The 18,813-nt window shown below is 37.8% G+C and overlaps 1 protein-coding gene across 2 annotated transcripts in view; it reads left to right on the top strand.

Moving 5' to 3' along the window:
- Slco5a1 (solute carrier organic anion transporter family member 5A1) overlaps nt 1-18,813 on the top strand; it is a 129,698-nt gene that overhangs the window by 88,212 nt on the left and 22,673 nt on the right. The gene's annotated exons all lie outside the window — the stretch shown is intronic.

Genomic DNA, 18,813 nt, shown 5'->3' with positions numbered 1-18,813 from the left:
TATTAGAATGGTTTATTTATCTCACAGTTTTGGAAAATTAAAGTTCACATGGCATGGTGCAGGCTTTGGCTCAGTGGTTGATGACTGATGGTGGAGTGCATGCGGAGGAAAGATCACATCTCTAGCCAGGAAGCGGGGGTGTGGGGTTGGGTGTGTGTGTGTGGGGTGGGGTGGGGGGCTATGTTTGCTTTTCTTGTATTTATTTATTTTAGAAATAATAATCCTTTTGTAAGAACTAGCTCAGTGTCCCAAGAGAAATACTTAATCCCTTTTGAGAACTTGTCTCCAATGACCTCCCACTGATACCCTACTGATCAAGCCTCTAACACCTGGATGCTTGAGGAACACATTCAGACCATATCCAAACCATAGCACCCTGGCTGAGAGGGTAAGGGGACTGAGAAGTCATCAATATATTTGACATATATTTGCCACTCATCCTATCCTTCACCCTACTCTTGCCCAAGCTTTAGCATTGACCCTCAGATTGTTATAAATATCAAAAGAGTGACCCTTTTTTAAAAATCACTTTAAAAAATCTACATAGCTTTTGGGAATCTACAGCCAATTGGAAGCTTTTCTTCAATATGAGCCTGTGCCATGCTGGCAAAAAGTGTATTAGATTTCCACTCTGAGCCTGGCAAGGTGTAAGGTGCTTTCTAGACACTGTTTTATTCCTTCAGCAATACTACAGTGGAGGCACTACTTTCTCCACTACAGAGCTGATGAAAGTGAGGTACATAGGGGCTGGGATTGTGGCTCAGCGGTAGAGCGCTCGCCTAGCACGGGTGGGACCCGGGTTCAATCCTCAGCAGCACGTAAAAATAAAATGCATTGTGCTGTATCCATGTACACCAAAAAATAAGTATTTTTAAAAAAGAAAGTGAGGTACCTAGAGCAGTTTTTGTAAGCTCTAGACCTAAAAATCCATAATATGAGTCCATATTGTACAGATAATAATAATATAATATGAGTCCATGGTATACAAATTAATCTGGTCCTCAGAGACTTTTATGTTTTAAAGCTCTTATTGTGCTAATTCTCCTCTAATTTTTAATGTATTAGATAAGACATATAGCATAGTAGCTAAGAAAGGTCAATGTTGGAGGCAAACAGATCTTGTTGAAATCTGTGCTCTCTTTATCCAGCTATCCATCTATCCAACCATCCATCCATCCATCCATTCATGAACCATTCCCTTGTACCTATCCTCCACCCTGCCCCCTATCCATGCACACATATTTATAAAACACTGCCAAGAGCTAGGCACTGTGCAATATGAGAACACAGAGTGATCCCACCCTCAAGGACCTTACTACAGTTTAGTAAACCTGTAGTAAACCTGTTACCCTGCACATGTCCATAAACATATATGAATATCAGAGGTTCTGAGGATCAAGTGAGATAGTATGATGTAGACTTAGCACAGTGCCTGAGAAGTAGTTGTTAGAAACATCTGTCATATCCACATCATGAGATATGCTCAGGAAAAGAAATCTAAGGCAGAAGAGTAACCAGGATGCAAGACTTTGTGGAAAACATTCACAGGCAAGATTGTCTGGAGGGAATGGATTTTAAGAGTAAGAAGAGGGAAAGGTGAGGCTATTAGGAGGTGGAAAATGGAAGAGAAGGTAAGAGACTAGATACTAAAGTGAAGAGCTGAGGGGTTAGCCCATCTCAACAGACAGAGGCTCAGAAACATAATGTACATGATAACATTATAATTTTCCTAAAAGTGTAGTATATTATAAATGCAACTGACTTCACCTGAATCAGTATGAAGCTAAGGTTAAATCTTTGTCTGAGTTCTTTTACTCTCCATTGATTCCTCCACTTCAAATGACTACTTTTCACAACTCTTAGTGGGTACAAAGAAAATGTAAGTGTTTTCCATTCATGTATTTGAGCATGGTGAAGTGAAATGCTTCATTTAGCTTATCTTGAGTGATTAATCTCACAGTCTTTATGTCTGGGATTTATTTCTCATGTACGTTTTCCATGCACATGTGCATAATCTCTCCACCCCGACCCTCTACATACTCACGTTACCTACTTATGAGGGATATTCTGGGTTTAGAGAACATCAGCCCGTGTTCTCCAGATTTCTGTCTCCACATTCACAGCCCCATGTTGACCATTGCTGTTCAGAATGGCTTGGAGGCCTTTGAGAGCCTCAGCCCTCAAAAATATTATATTTTGTTTATAGGACAGGATTCACTTATGAATAAAAGGTGGGTTGAGAAAGATTAGAGAGCTTTACAGAAGGACTAAAAACTCAGGGGGAAAGAGTAAAGTCTCAAGAGCAGATGTAAGAACATTCCTGCCACTAAGTGCATCATGTCTTTGATTAAATCAGCATCTAGGACCTGCCCAGTAGATGAGATTTAGGAAGGAATGAAAGCATTTTTTCACAACTCTATATAGAGTGTCAGATTGACTTAGCTGACCCTTTATCAAATGCCACCTAGCAGACATCCCACTCTCCCCACAAATCCTCAAAATCCCCTGAACTTTGTGAGCCAACTCTTTTTCTAGGCATTTGAATTAATTCAAGTTGATCAATATCTTGCCACTTTACTCTTGATATATGCAATATTGTATTATACACACCCCCACACACATAGCTGGGAAAATATGTGTGTGTGTGTGTTCTTTTTCTCCCTTGACACATAAGACAGAAATGAGGTTGAATTTCTGGGCTTTTTGCATTTAGAGGGTGGGGCGGACAATCAAGAAGTAAAGTAGCTTGATAGTTAAATTTTTACTTTTGAGAACCTAGAAACTTCTTACTGGGCATGGTCATGTTTTGGAAAGGCCCATGCTGTGTTCAAGTGAGGTGATTTCTTTGCAGTGAATCAACCTACTATAAGAGAAAAATTATGAATTTTTGAGGCAGAAGGTCTGGGTCCACGATCTGCCTCTGCCATTTATTAGCTGCGTGACCTTGGGTGGCTTAACCAATTTCTCTGGCCTTGGTTTTTCATAGCTGTGAAATGGTATAATTATATCTATTTTAGAGAGCTGTTGAAGTTTTAAAAAGTTTAAGGGACAGTGGCTTGCCTCTCTGTTCATCAAATTATCAGTCTCTCATGAAAAGACAAGAGAATCAGGATTATTATAGAAAGAGGTGATAGGAGGAGAAAGTGGGTGGTGTATAACTTGCCAGTTTTATGGATAAGCAAGTAAAGGAAGAGGTGCTAACTTGAGTATTCATGGACTCACAAGTACAGGCATACTAGGGCTAGAGACAAACTGTCCTCACCCTCAGCTCATTCCACGATCTCTCATTTCCTCAGAAGTGCTTTCTGTTAACTCGTAAAAATCACATCCAGAGTTAATGAATATCTTGGCTCTAAGTATAGCAGGATATGGTTCTCACCACACAAGCAGGAAATACCTTACTCTTTTCATCTAAATAATGAAACATGTGCTTGGACATTATTAGGAGCTGAAGTAATGTCTTTTTGTAACCTGGGCCATCTCATGATGGACAGCAGAAAATTCACTCTGTTGTCAGACTCAACTTCCTGTTGTGGCATTTTTTTTTTTTTTTTTTAATATTGGCCAGAGGTAGAAGATGGAATTATTTGGGTCTGTTAATGTTAGACTGACCATTAGATTTTAGGTTAAGAGGTTTTTTTTTTTTGTTTTGTTTTGTTTTGTTTTTGGTACTGGGAATTGAACTCAGAGGTTCTTAACCACTGAACCACATCCCCAGTCCTTTAATTTATTTTTATTTTTTAAATTTTAAGACAGGGTCTTACTAAATTGCTTAAGGTCTCACTAAATTTCTTAGACTAATCTTGAACTTTCGATCCTCCTGCCTCGGCCTCCCAGGTTGTTGGAATTACAGGTGTGTGCCACTAAACCCAGCTAATAGTTAATTTTTTTCGAGCCATTGTATTGCAAGTTTTTTCATATCTCTATTTGCAAAAAAGAAGAATATAATTTATATTGATGTTTTGATTAAGGTAGACCTTTAGAAACATTATAGGTAAATATTTCTCTTATGGGACAATTTGTGTATATTTGTTTTATATTGATTCATATTATTTAGTAACTTCTTTCTTAAGTTTATTTAAATTATATACAATAAACTCTTTGAGGGATTCAAAATATTAAACAACTCACACTATAGCTTGGATCCTGAATGTCCCTCAAAGGCCCATTGGTTGAAGGCTTGGTCACCAGCCTGTGGTGGAACCTTCAAGAGTGGGGCCCAGTAGAAGGAAGTTAGTCATGAGGGATTCCCTTGAGGGGAATATTGGGACCCCAGTCCCTTCCTGTCTCTCTTTTTTCTCTCCTGGCTCCCATGAGGTGACCAGCCCTCCTCTACCACACATTCTCACCACAGGCCCAAAGCAACAGAGCCAAATGACCAAGGATTGAAGCCTCTGAAACTGTAAGCCAAAATAAACCTTCCCTCCTTTTATAAGTTGCTTTTCTCACAGCAACAGAAAGCTAACCCAGAAACTTACATATTAAATGTAAAAATTAAGCAAATACACGTTGTGGTATCTTTTTAGTCACTGCAGTTTCTAAAATACATACTGAAACTGTAAACAAATGAAAAAGTATAAATTTGGGGGAATCAAAAAGTTTCTGTGATTTCCTTAATAGTTCATATTTTTAAAAATATCACCCTCTTCTTACTTTTTTTCTTTTTTGAGAGATATAAGGAATATTCCTTTTAGTAATAAAACCAAGCACCTATTCCTAGGAAAAACAGTGGCTTAAGTGATTGGGGAAAAAAAACCACACAAAGAAATTAACATTTATAATTTCAATGTGTGTCTGTGGGAGTGTTGGTCTCGTAAATGTAGAAAACACAATGGATTTAGATTAGGGACCCTTGCTAGTCTAGGCCTTACTCTGGCATTAAGAAGCCAGTGACTTAAAATTTAAGTCACTCATCTTCTCAGCCTCACTTTTATTTTGTCTGTTGAAGAGATGATCTGTGAGCTCCTGTGTTAATTTAGAATTATGGTGGTTTGGTTTTTTTTTTTTTTGTGTTTGTTTGTTTTTTTTTGAGAATATCAGAGACTTAAACCAAGAAAGATTTAAACTAAAGAAACTGAAGGTGTTTATTTCTTTGTTACATAAAATTCTGGACACAGGCAGCTCAGGTATGGTGTAGGAACTGTCCCCAAATTGCTTCCAATATTGGATTCTTATCCTTGTGGTCCAAAGTGGAGGTCCAGCTACTATATTTGCTTTCCAAGCAGCAGAATGGAAGGGAGTGGGGAAGGAGCATGGATGGACTGACTACCTTTGTTCACATCAATTTGGTCAGAACTTATCACAAGGCTACATCCAATTGCGAGGAGGCTGGGAAATGCAGTCTGTATGGCAGACAGCCTAAATCAAGCTATTACTCTAGAATAAGAGTTTGAACTAAATTCAGCTTCCTGCCTGTTTCTGTAAATAAAGCTTTATTAGAACACAGTCATGCCCACTTTTCACACATGTCCATAACAACCTTTGCTTTGCAACAGCAGTGGCTAATAGGTTTAACAGATACTGTCTAGCCTACAAACTAGAGAATATTTATTATCTAATAAAAAAAATAATAATAGAAAAAGTTTTCTACACCTGTTCTAGAAGGTAGGAGAGAGTAGTCATTGGATAATAACTAGCAATATCTACCATAGCTCCTTCTAAATCCTATGATTCTATGAAAATGAACAAATAAGATAAATAATAATATGTAATAATTACTAATATGAAGCAATAATAAATAAGTTAAATCCTAAGCAAGTTTATATGACTTAGGAATAATTTTGCAAATGTTATTAAATACTAAAACATGAAGTTCTTGCTTGCTTTAGCTAGCTGAAACTTGAGTTGCATCTAATAAGTGTCTTCTTTCTGTTCTGTTCATTCTCCTTTATATATTGGCACTTTTTAGTTCCATTCCAATGATCTAAGATGGCAGCTACTCATCTCTATCTCTGAGTATAAAAATACTTTATTTGGTATGTACTTTGGTTGGTCTTCATTGTGGTCAAAATGAAAATAATGAAAATGTAAAAACAGTCAGGGTTACATTTGATCCTGCTAAAGCCTCCCCCAACCCAGTGTAATATCTGGGGTTATCACTGAACCAGTGACCATCACATCATGAGAAGCCATTAGTTAGAAGGTACATATATTGATGGTTGCTACACTGTATTTTCTTCCTTTGCTGGTTCATATGTATCTTTGGGGTAACATTTAAAATATTCATTGCATTTACTTATTTCTTAAATATTCAAGTTATATTATTATCTTCCAAGAGAAGGTTTACCTGAAATATGTGATTTTATTATTCAAAATCAAGAATAGATAAGGTCTGAACAATAATGGAAGGGGACTATTAGGTATTTACTGAGGGATTTAGAAATAAATCAGTTTATAAAGGCACACAGGAACCATGTAATCTCTTTCCTTTCTAGTGCTTTCTACCCAATAGTTACTTTTTTGCAAAATTGATTAATCCATTAATTTTGAAACCTAGGTTCTCATAGACACTAGGGTTGATGCCCTTAGATGCTCAGACCATTAGATTACTAGCGTAAATTTGTATTCATAGAACAGTTTTATCACCATAAAATTTATGTTGTAGATTTTATTATCTGGTGGAATTATGCATGTCTCTTGAAACAAAACTATGTCTTCAGGTTAAAAGTACAGAATGTAGCATAATGGTTAAGATTTCCACCCTAACTGTCATTGCCTTGCCCAAAATTCTTTTTTTTTTTTTTTTTTTTTTTTTCCTGGTTTAGGCTATTTAATTCAGAGAGCAAGGAGGACTGAATAATTCTGAAGTTTATTGTAATTATAAAATATTTTGCATTTTATTATTTCAGGCTCCAAGCAGACTTCCCTTAATGAATAGATGAGAACAATGTATAATTGGAGTATAATTTAATCCCCATGATTACTGTGTACTCCCTTTCCTCCTTTAGATTGTTGCTCAAATGACCCTTTGTTAGTGAGACTTTAGCCAGTTTGCCCCACTTGAAAACACAACTTCTCTCCCAACTATTGTTTCTCTTTACTAAACATTTTTCTGCATAATATTTCTCACCTTCTAACATTTGGGATAATTTGCTTAGTTATCGGTCTGTAATTTGCCCACATTAGATTGTATATTCAAAATGGGCAAGGATTTTTGTTAGTTTGTTCACTGTGTTTATGGTTTAATACAGGTCCTGATATACAGTTGATTATCAATAAAACTTTTCTATTAAATTAAATATGCATCTTAGAATTCTTATTTTTATAATTTTTCTAGGGCTATACTTAACATGTTTGTTAAAAACACGAAAATGAATTTTAATCCAGCTATGTTTAAATGGTTGAAGATTAAAAGTACAAGATGATAAGGGACATCTATGAAACACTCGTAGCTAATGTTACACTTAATGGTGAGAGACTAGAGGCCTTCTTCCACAATCAGGAATTGCCCAAGACAAGGAAATCTGGGCTAGCTACTTCTCTTCACCCTCTCATTAAAGATTCTTATCTAGTCTTATTTTTTCACCATCTTACTGAAAACTCTAATAAGGAAAATTATACAAGATATTGAAATTAAAAAAATTATCTTGGAAAGGAAGAAGTAAAACAATTTGAATTCACAGATTATGTGATCTTGTATGAAGAAAATCCTAAGGAATCCACTATTAAAAACTACTAAAACTAAATGAAAGCTTCATGAAATTAAGGAAATATTTCCATTGACACGAGTATCAAAAGAACTAAATACTTAGGAATAGTATTAAATAAAAGAAGGGTAAAACTTGTATTTTGAAATCTAAAAAATATTGAAAAATTAAAGATGTTTATTAGAGGAAATAAGATTACAGTTAGATAGGAGGAATAAATTAAGAGAGCTATTGTTTAACATGGTGATTATAGTTAACAACAATGTACATTATTCTTGAAATTTGCTTAAAGAATAAATTTTAAGTGTTCTCACCACAAAAATAAGTGTGAGATAACATAACAATCCATGTTAATTAGCTTGATTTAACCATTCTACAATATATATACTTCAAAATAATATGTATACATGATAAATACATATAATTTTTATCAATTAAAAATAAATGTTAAAAAATTAAAGAAAATATAAGTACATGGAAAGACATCTCATGTTCATGGATTGGAAGATGTAATGTTATAATATTTTAATACTCCTCAAATTGATCTACAGATTCAACATAATTCCCATCAAAATTTCATCAGACTTCTTTGTAGAAATTGGCAAACTGTTCCTAAAATTCATATGGAAATTAGAAAGCTCAGTATAGTCCAAACAATCTTGACAAAGAACCAAGTGGGAGGACTTGTAAACCCTGGTTTCAAAACTTACTAAACAGTAATAGTAATTAAGACAGTTTGATACTAGCTTAAAGCAGACATAAACATTCATGGAATAGAATTAAAAGTCTGGAAATAAGTTTATACATTGATGATCAACTAATTTTTTGACAGAGATACTAAGACCATTCAATAGGCAATGACTAGTCTTTTCAACAGCAATGCTGGGACAACTAGATAGTCATATGCAAAAGGATGTATTTAAATCCCTACCTCAAACCGTTTACAAAGATCAACTCAAAATGCACCAAAGTTTTTGATGTAAGATTATAATGTTAGAATTATACATAAGCATATATCTTTGTGACTTTAGGTTTTTAGGGGAAAAAAACCCAGATGAATTGGACTGGATTTCATTACAATTGAAAATTTTTGTATATCAAAGTACATCATCAATAAAGTAAAAAACAAAAACAAATAATAAACAAACAAAAACAACCCATACATGGGAGAAAACATTTGCAAATTGTGTATCTTCTAGAGAAGTTTTATCCAGAACATATAAATGATTTTTACGTATGAAAAATAAAATAAAAAACAAAAAAAAAAAAAAAAGAAAAAGAAAATGACAGACTCATTTGTCGAAGTGGGCAATCTGAATAGGCATTTCTCCAAAGCAGATATACAAATGGCTGATAATAAGCACATGAAAATTTGCCTGATCTAATTAGCTATCAAGGAAAAGCAAATCGAAACCATAATGAGACAGTACTTCACACTCACTCAAATGGCTATAATCAAATATTTTCTGTTACAGTAACAAGTGTTGGTGAAGATGAGGAGAAATTGGAATCCTTAGCCATTGTTGGTGGGTTTTGTCAAGCCATGCAGCCACTTAGGAAAATTGTTTGACATTTCCTCAAACATATGATCTGAAAATTTCATTTCCAGGCATGTATCCAAGAGAAATGAAAACATATGCCCACACAAAACTAGTACATGAATGTTCATAGTAGCATTATTCAAAATAGCCCCAAATGGAAATAACAGTCCATCAAATGATGCATGTGTAAATAAACTGTCATGTATGAATACCAAGGAATATTATTTGACCATACCTAGAAATGAGTAATGACACATTTCAACATGGACAAACCCTTAAAATATTATGCTAAGCGACAGAAGAGACATACATGATATATGACTCCATTTATATAAAACAGGCAAACTTAAAGCCACAGGGCTGGGACTGAGTAAGGTGGGGTTGGAAGGAAGTATGTCATAGCTAGTAGGGTTTCTTTGTAGGGTGATGAAAATATTCTAAGGTTTTGGTGATGCTTATGTATCTCTGAATATACAATAAATCATCGAGCTGTGCATTTAAATTAGGCAAATTATATAGGATATAAGTTATAGTCAGTGAAGCTTCAATTTGAAAGAAAAGAAAAACACAATGTGTTCAAATTAGTGATTTGATTCTACTATGAAATGACTGCTTTGGTTCCCCCCATTTGCCTGGCAGAATTAATATGGTTTCTAAAGAGCAAAATTCTCACCTGGCCTTTTTTGGGACAAGGACACTGTAACAGGTATAGTTTAGGTGTACAGGAGTTTGTCTCAAAAAAAAATTTTTTTTTTTTTCAGACAAATAGAGTTTTAAAAATCGGCTTGCTTCTCCCAGGGGAAGGATAGCTTTGTCAGGTTTTTGCAGGTCAGCTGTTAGTGTCCATAATGATGCTTAACCTTCTCCATGGGAGAGCTCCGAGAGCTACTGGATTTGGACAACAGTGGACCGAGAAGTTGAAAACTGCTGACAGAAATTGGATCTGGGACTGGGCATGGTGGCACATGTATGCAATGCCAGCAGCTCAGGAGGCTGAGGCAGGAGGATTACAAGTTCAAAGCCAGCCTCGGCAAAAGCAAGGCACTAAGCAACTCAATGAGACCCTCTCTCTGAATAAAATACAAAAAAAATAGGGCTGGGGATGTGGCTCAGTGGTTGAGTGCCTCTGAGTTCAATCCCCAGTACCCCTCCCCTACCCGCCCCCCCCCCCCAAAAAAAAAAGAAAATGGATCTGGCAGGAAGAGCCTCTGAAGAGGGCTTTGCATTTGGCTGGAGCCCACATCTGCAGGCTTGGCCTCTATAAATGGAAACTTCAGCATTGTAACTTCATTTGAGGCTTATTTTGATAACTGAAAAAGTTAGTAAGGTACTATTATTCCTCTAGTACCTCCAGTAAGGTACTGATTTCCTCTACAGAAGGCCTTTCCTGCCTTCTGCCACCCCTCCCCGCCTGCAGTATGGCTTAAAACTTTTCACCTTCAAGGGGGAAAAAGAAACGGAAGTAAACACTGATTTTTGCATTTCATCATTTCAAGTTGTTTTGCCCTCTGTGGTTTTATTGCCTGGATTCAGAAAATGCTTTTAGGCTGGTGAGCCATTAAAGATGAAATATTAATTTAATTTGATTTTAGAGTCCCTTTCATGACACAGCTTGGCATTGGTGTTTGTGCATTATTTCAGCCGCAGCTTGGCAGAAACCTGAAATGAAAAGCCTGGTTGTTTTTCTCTGTTGAATGTTCTTTTCATTACCTTTCCTTCAGTGTTCCCAAAACTTTGAATTCCCAAGATTGGGGTTCTCATATTTCTCTGCTGCTGCACAATGATTCCCTGAGTTGGCAAAGAGTTGAAGATGGTGTTATTACAGGCTAATGAGATCCACTGGGCCTAAGGGAAGGAAAATATGGGCTTTGTATGGATATCTTCATGCTGAAGACATCGAGACTGAGGTTTTTAGAAGAGTGTAATTCTTTCATTAGTAAAAAGCCTTTATTAGTAAGTCAAAGGAGACAGCATTTGGAGTGGACCTGCTGGTCTCAGTGTCCTGAAGCTCTAGAGGGGAAAACTTGAGACCGATGGTCTTCAGCCCTGTGTTAGCCTGGCTACTCTGCTGGCCTGCCTGCCTCAGGAGAAGTTTTAAAATGAATCCATGAACTTCCTCCACTTCTCTTACAGACATCTTTTCAGTACTGATAACCTTTGTGACATATATAGTTTAGCTCTACATCCTCAGGCTGCTTTTCTTAATCCCAAATCCAATTTGGCTTGAAGTCATAGTATGAAATATCATGGGTTTAAAGAAATAGTTTGCTGTGTGTCTTAAAACAGCCCCAAATTCTTTAAAAAAAATCAAATTAATTCTAATGATACACCCAGTTCATTGTTGTGAAGGGATTCCTAATTTTTCAAAACAGTAAGATTGGGATATGTACAATTGGGATTGTGCTTTTTTTCTTCTTCACAGATTTATGTAGAGTTTGTGAGAATGTATCTTACTGTGATTTCTATTGTCAGACAATTTAAAATTTGTTAGCTTTAAGGTTTGGATTTTTCAAACATTCTCTTTAGTTGTTCTCCACTGACAATAACTGATACTTGTTTTCATCAAGGAAATGTTTGCAAGAATGGAAATTTAAAAAGGTAAAATAATTTATCTGAGGCAAGAGGAGAATTTATTTTGAATCATAAGGGTTAGAAGAATAGGATTTAGAAAAGTTAAGCATATTTGGGTTGACTTACGTGCTCTCCCAATCTTTAGACATGATGTGGGGAGAACGTTATCCTCCTTCCCATCTAAGACACCACTGACGGTAAGATGCCCCATAATTTTGAGTCACTGTGAAAGAAAAACGCTAATTAGATCCTAACATAAGGCTAAGATACTCTTGTTGTAAGGCATTTTCTGATCTCAGAATATTAAAATCCATAAAATACTGAGCATTAAGTGAATGACTACACTAAAAGTAGATTACCATACTACCTGGCCAATAGTCCACATTCCCACCCCTCCCTCATGTGTGTGTGTTTGTGTGTGTGTGTGTGTGTGCGTGCGTGCAGGCATATGCACACACGTGTGTGAAGGGAGAGGGAAAATGAATGTGTAAATAAATGATTTGTATTTCATTCTTTTTCAGACACTCATCCTGTTTTCTGTCCTCTTCCCTGCGCCAGCTCTTCCCCAAAGGTAGCAACAGAATCTGGACATCATTAATGGTTTACAGTGATATTCTTTACTAAACAAAAAGTAAATGCAACAAACTGATATTCCTTATTTACTTACAGTCACATTTGCAAGCCATTTATTTTCAATGTAACTAAAGAAAATTTTGGCTGTGCAAAACCAGACAAGGACAGAGAATCTGGATCCAAGAGCATAAGGGTGGTGAGAATTCTTAGAACCCATCTGTGTTCACTTTGTTCACCATGATGGGACATTCCCCACCACTGTGACTTCCCAATAGAAAAGAGATATGTGAGACTGACATCACTTGATCTGTTACCTTTGGTGGCTTGCCACCATAAGCTTTTACTAGTGTTCGATTCATAATTTTGGTTAAAGAGAGGTTTTCCAGGCATCAGTCTAGATATTTACTACCTGTCAGTTTTAAAATGATTTTAGCAAGTTTTATTAGTTCCCAATTAGATATCAGATTTTATATTTGTGAAAAGGGATGTAGCCTAGGGAAAAGAATAATTGAAATGGAAATAAATGAATAAATCACTCAAAGATTTTATATGATAAATTGTACATAGTGAAATTTGTTTATTCATTCATATATTCAAATCAAGCCTGGTAAATACTAGACAATGAGGCAGATAAGGAGGATATAGACCCTCTGGTGTTCAAGAACTTGGTAGAAAGATGGAAAAGTAAACACAATAGATGGTGGCAGGTATGATGACAGGTGCTAGCTTTGTATACCATAAATGCAAACTGTTGTCCTTAACAACTCAACAACAGACAACTGAAGTTCCCCAAACCTATAACATTCTCAATAATGATTGGGCTGCCTATTTTTTGTCCTCTCCTTCAGTGCAAGGACTTCTGGTGCTCCCAGTCATATGTTATGTGTCTACTTATAATACAGGTAATGTCTATATATTGAGAAAAACTGGAGTGAAGAGGAAAAGTTCATCCAGTTGCTTAAATATTTAGAAATTAAATAACTATCACTTTCCATGAAGACACTTCAGTTCCATGCAAACAAGGGCAAGTAATATTGTGACCCAGAACAAAAGGTTTCAAAATCTAATGTTATGGGATAACAGTGCTTGACATTAGGAGAAGGAACAATTATTATGCCAATTTCCTTGGATAAATGAGAAGATAAAAGGGTCACAGGGTATTCCAACTGAAAAGTATCAGGGTATTCCCAGACCTTTTATGAACAAAGAAGAATCTTCTTCTTTGCCAATACTTAATGTTGTGGTGAGTTCTTTAGATTCAGAGAATATGCACTTGTAGATAAATATATAACTGTTTTGTGTTTAGGCACATATAGTAGTTAAATATAAAAGTTTTATATATTAAGGAACACACAGAAGTTTATATTGGGTCATTAATAGATTGCTTAAATTCAATCCCATACATTAAATAAAAATTTTATTAGCTTGTAAATAACATGTACAAGCTAGCCTAATTAGAATTCCAGTATGTGTGCAAAAGTTAAACTTGTTAATTTTAGACAGATGATAGCAATTTATAAATGGTGGTGGTGATGATTACCAATGTTCATTGGATATAAATTGTGGGTCAGATCTTAAGCATAAGATCTTAATCCCAACAATCCTTTGAGGGTGGTACTACTGTTACCAACATTTTAAAAAATAGAGAATATGAATCCTGGAAATGTTCAGTAACTTGTCCAAAGACATGCAGATTGTAGGTAGCTGAGCTGAGTTTTGAACTCTGGGAGTCTGGCTACAGAACCCACATCTGGAGTTGCATTGACCTCTGTCTTCTGCCATTGGTCCCTCAGGCCATGAGTCCCTGGTCTTGGTGCAGCATTCCCATCTTTTCAACTCTATCCACCTCAAACTCTCCCCTCAAACCTGCTAGACCAATTAATGTGATTTCCCCATTCACCTGTCCCCGCGCTCGCCTTGTCCTGGCCACTAGGGGGCGCGCGGAGAAGGAACTCAGGGGGCCACAACATGATCCTCCTGAGACTGGGAAAAGGGCAGGCGTGGTGGGCTCAGAGGAACAGAGGCCCGGGATGACTTTGGGGTCTGGGGAGACCAAGTGGAGGGAAGGCGGGAACCAGCCAAGGAAGTGAAATTAAACTCAGACTGGGTTAGATGCAGGACAGTAACTTCTGCTGAGAGAGCTCTCTTTTGTATGGTCCCCATCCTCACAAAGGGAGTGAGATCATAGGGGAACCCTAGTTCCCTGTAGGAGCTAACCCCAAACTCCAGCTGATTTACCCAGAGCTGGCTTTGAGAGAGCGCAGTGAGGCTCTCCTGCCCTAACCCGGTTCCCACTGTTCCCCAGCGCCAAACCTTGCCTGTTTATCTCAGGATGACTAAAATTCCCCAAACCAAACATTTGAGCGTCTTTCTGAGAGTTATACAGATTAACAGACTTGGGGCTGGGGACATAGCTCAGTTGGTAGAGTGCTTGCTTTGCATGCACAAGGCCCTGGTTCAATCCTAGAAAAGCAAACAAAAAAAAAAAAAAAGAAGAAGAAGAAGAAGAAGATTAACAGGCTTCCCGTTTCAACAGAGTGGTGAGATTTAGAAGACCTTTGGGATATAAGGAGAAAATGTTAGTGGGTCTTCATCCCATTTGATGCACCCTAATATTTACTGATGACAAATTTTCTATTTTTAAGACTGAACACTAAGATGCATAGTCAAATTATCCTGTTTTAAAATTATGACTCAGTTCTGAACAGGAGGACTTTTGTTTTTGTTATCCTGAGCTTTGCATGTACCTGGCACTCCATAAATTGTTCAATGGAAATAGAACTTTTGTCAATGGACCATTTTCATTCTTAGGGTAAAATTCTGCCTCTCTAATCACATTGACATCCTGTGTGCTTTTCCTTAATGAGGAGGATGCTTTATTAATCAGCTTCTCTCATCATGAAGCTCCCAATTTACCTGTAAGATTTCAGGTTCCTCTTGGCTCTAAGTGGCTGATGTGGTAATGTGGATCTGGTGTGCTGCCGCAGCCCGGCTGACTGGGCAAAATATCCCGGGGGGTGACAAACAACTTGTGTATGTTGATACAGCAGGAGTAGGAGCCCTGTTTATTGTAGGACAGGAGCGGTATTTATACATTTTACACAGCCTATCTAATTAGCATAAAATAGATACAGCAGTCAACCAATAAGGAATCTCCACACTTAATGGCTTGCTTTTGTTACTTCACAAACCACTCCCTCTGGCATTTTGCCAGGCACCATGCAGACTTGTTTACAGACTCTAACATTTCTCTGGCAAAATAACAGGTGACAATCTGACTTGTTTACAGACCTTAACAGCGTGCTGGGCTGGGAACACAAGAAGTCAATTTTTAGTCTCTTTCACCCCTTTCTCTTCCTCTCTCTCTGCACTTTTAGCCAAGTTACTGCTCTGAACCTTCAATTTCCTCATCCACAAAAGGGCCATTAGCTATTTTATGGGACTCTGATGAAGATGACAAAATGGTTGCCAGGCAAAACCACGATTTCAGATTAATCTAACCATCCTCTTCTGCTCTTTATGGGGACTGTTGACATGTTAGGACAAGCCACCAGCCATGCCCATCCACTCAGCTGCAGATTTCTGGTATCGGATGTATCAGGTCCCTCCACGTGCCAAGACCATTACAAGTTCCTATTGAGTGCTACTAGAATTATGCCAACTCTTGGTCACATGGAAAGTTCTCAGTATCTCTTCTAAGAGTTGGTTTTGTTTCCAATTGTACCTAACACCCAAAATGAAGCTATAAAATATGAATACATATCATGTCATCATTGTTTTTCCTAAGGAAACAAACTATGCCAGAATGTAAGTAGTTAAATATGAAAGTATTCAATTATGTTCTTTCATACTTTTCTATGCTTTTCAAATGTTTTATTGCCACACATATTACATTGTTTCCAAAGTAATGGAAACATAACCAAAAGGGAGAGTTAACATTTGTGCAGCTGCCGCCCCCTTGCAGACTTGTCCCCTGTTCTGGTCTAGGTGAAGCCTTCTCCAGGGCTAAACAGATGATCTGTGTTGACTTTTCAAGGACCTCACATTGTCATTAGCTATCTTTCTCCTCTGCATTCAACCTCCCACTCTGTTGCAGTGTATTTTCCTCAGTATGTAAACATACACAAGTCCCCTCTGCATCTTAGCAAACAGACGACTCCCTCCCTGAACCTCAGGTTTACTTTGGCTTCACTCTAACTGTAGACTTCTACCCCTCCTTCCTTTAATAGCCAGAGTTCTAGAAAAAGCAATCAAGTCCCAGTCTCCACAGTCTTAAGACTGACTTCTCAAGCCATTGCAGTCTGGCTTCTTCTTTTATGACACCCTTAAAATTGCTCTTGCCAAGGATTCCAGGGACATGATGGTTTCCATTCAGTCTTCCTTACTGGATTTCTGAGGCATTTGACACCACTTTCCATTCTCTCCTCGAAACTCTCTCTCTCTTTAGTTTTCTATGGCACAGTTGCTCCGACTGTTCCTACAGTTTATATCGTGTACCATATGCCATGTGCTGTATCTACCCACAGAGAGTGCGTGCCATCTTGGTTCTCACATAAAAGGTGCACAGCTCCTTAGTAAAGATGTCTGGCTTAGAAAGTTTCAGAAGCTAATCTGTGATGACATGGCTACAAATCCCAAGTTTTATCCTCCCTGTGACATTTGTCTTTTCTGGATTTTCTTTTGCTTCTGTGGCTGCTTCTTTTCAGCTTTCTTTGGGTTTTGGCTCTTTTCGTTTCTCACTCTGTGCCATCTTGTAACATCCCAGCTCTGCCATGAATTCAACTACAGGTTACACCCCAGCCTGGCTCTTCCTGGAGCTTACAGCCCCCAGGTAGGACAGTGGGAGGCATTTCTGTCTGATAGTTCCACGGGCCTTCAACTCAGCATGTGCACCGTGGAGACCACGGAATAGCCCCCCACACCTTACCCTCCTATTCTGGATCCCCCTGCCTGAGTGTCCTGCACTAGTCCTCCTATTCCTTCTCCCCCAGTCTCATTATCTAGTTTATTGTGCTACCAGGGCACAGCCTTACTGTGGCTCATAGGACCTTTGCAGTTACCCTCCGGACCACTTCTCTGACTCAGGTTTTCACCCCAGTTAAGCTCCTTCGCATCTCACTTAGAGGAGCCTTCACAATGTGTCACTCAAATACCATCTGACCCAGTTGAGGATTCTCCAGTGACCTGTCCAGACACACAGTCTGAGCATCTTTCCTTGTCTCTCATGGTCTCACTCTTCCTAACCTCTTATCCCCATGTCCTACCACCTCCTAACAACTTGCCTTCCACCCTCCCAATATTGTGGACTGCTCTGAATTCTAATTCCGTTATCTCCTGCTTCTCGACATGTTATTTCCTTTGTATAGGATGTTCTCTCTGTGCTGGGCCATTGGACAAATTCTGTCTCATCTGTGGTATCAGCTTACATAGTGCCTCTGTGAGAAGGCCTTGCTGACTTCTCCCAGGGAAGACAAAAGTGCCTCTTCTCCTGTATTCTCCATGCCCTTGGTAGAACAATTGCATTACATTCTAATTATCTATCGCCTACGTGTAACCTCTTTTAGATTGTAAAATTATTTCTATATTATTATTTTTTACTGTGAAATAAATGCATTGACGAAAATATAGAGGTAAGGAATAAATATAAAGGAAACATTTGTTTCTTCTGTTTGGGTTGCTGCAACAAGATAACCATAGACAGGATGGTTTATAAACAAGGGGAATTTATTTCTCAGTTCTAGAGACCGGAAGTCCAAGATCAAGACATGAGAAGGTTTGGTGTCTGGTGTCTTTCTCTTAGATGGTGCCTTATCATGTACTCACACAGCAAGAGGGATGAGGAACTCTCAGGGTTTGTTTGTGTTCTGTTTTGTTTTTGGTACCAGGGATTGAACTGAGGGGCACTTAGCCACTGAACCACATCCCCACTCCATTTTTATATTTAATTAGAGACAGGGTCTCACTAAGTTGCTGAGGATAGCTTTGAACTCATGATCCTATTGCCTCAGCCTCCCAAGCTGCGGGCATTACGGGTGTGTGCCATTGAGCCTGGCTCTTGGGTATCTTTATTAGAATACTTATCCCATTCATTTGGCCTCCACCTTGACGATCTAATCATACCCGAATCCCACATATGTCAACATATGAATTTTTGGGGGGACATACAGACCATTCAGGCCATAGCAGTAGCTATTACCCAGATTATGGAATGGCATGTTTTCAACACCAGAGGAACCCCTTCCTTCCTATCACTGATTCCCCTACTATCTTGGCTCTTATGACAGTTACCTTCTGGGTTTTTTTTCCCCAGTTGTATTACCTGTGTATGTACCTGTATTCCTAGTACTTGATGCAAGTATAAACATGTCATGTATAGTATTCTGTTGCAATTTCTTTCTTTCATTGGACATTGTCTTGGTAGAATTCAGCCACATATTATATGTGTCTATATTTCTTCCTTTTAATTGCTGTATAGTATATTC

The sequence above is a fragment of the Callospermophilus lateralis genome, chromosome 16 (genome assembly GCF_048772815.1).
Source record: "Callospermophilus lateralis isolate mCalLat2 chromosome 16, mCalLat2.hap1, whole genome shotgun sequence".
In the NCBI taxonomy this organism is placed as follows: domain Eukaryota; kingdom Metazoa; phylum Chordata; class Mammalia; order Rodentia; family Sciuridae; genus Callospermophilus; species Callospermophilus lateralis.
The sequence above is the reverse complement of the archived record's forward strand: the minus strand, read 5'-3'. Positions and strand labels throughout refer to the sequence as shown.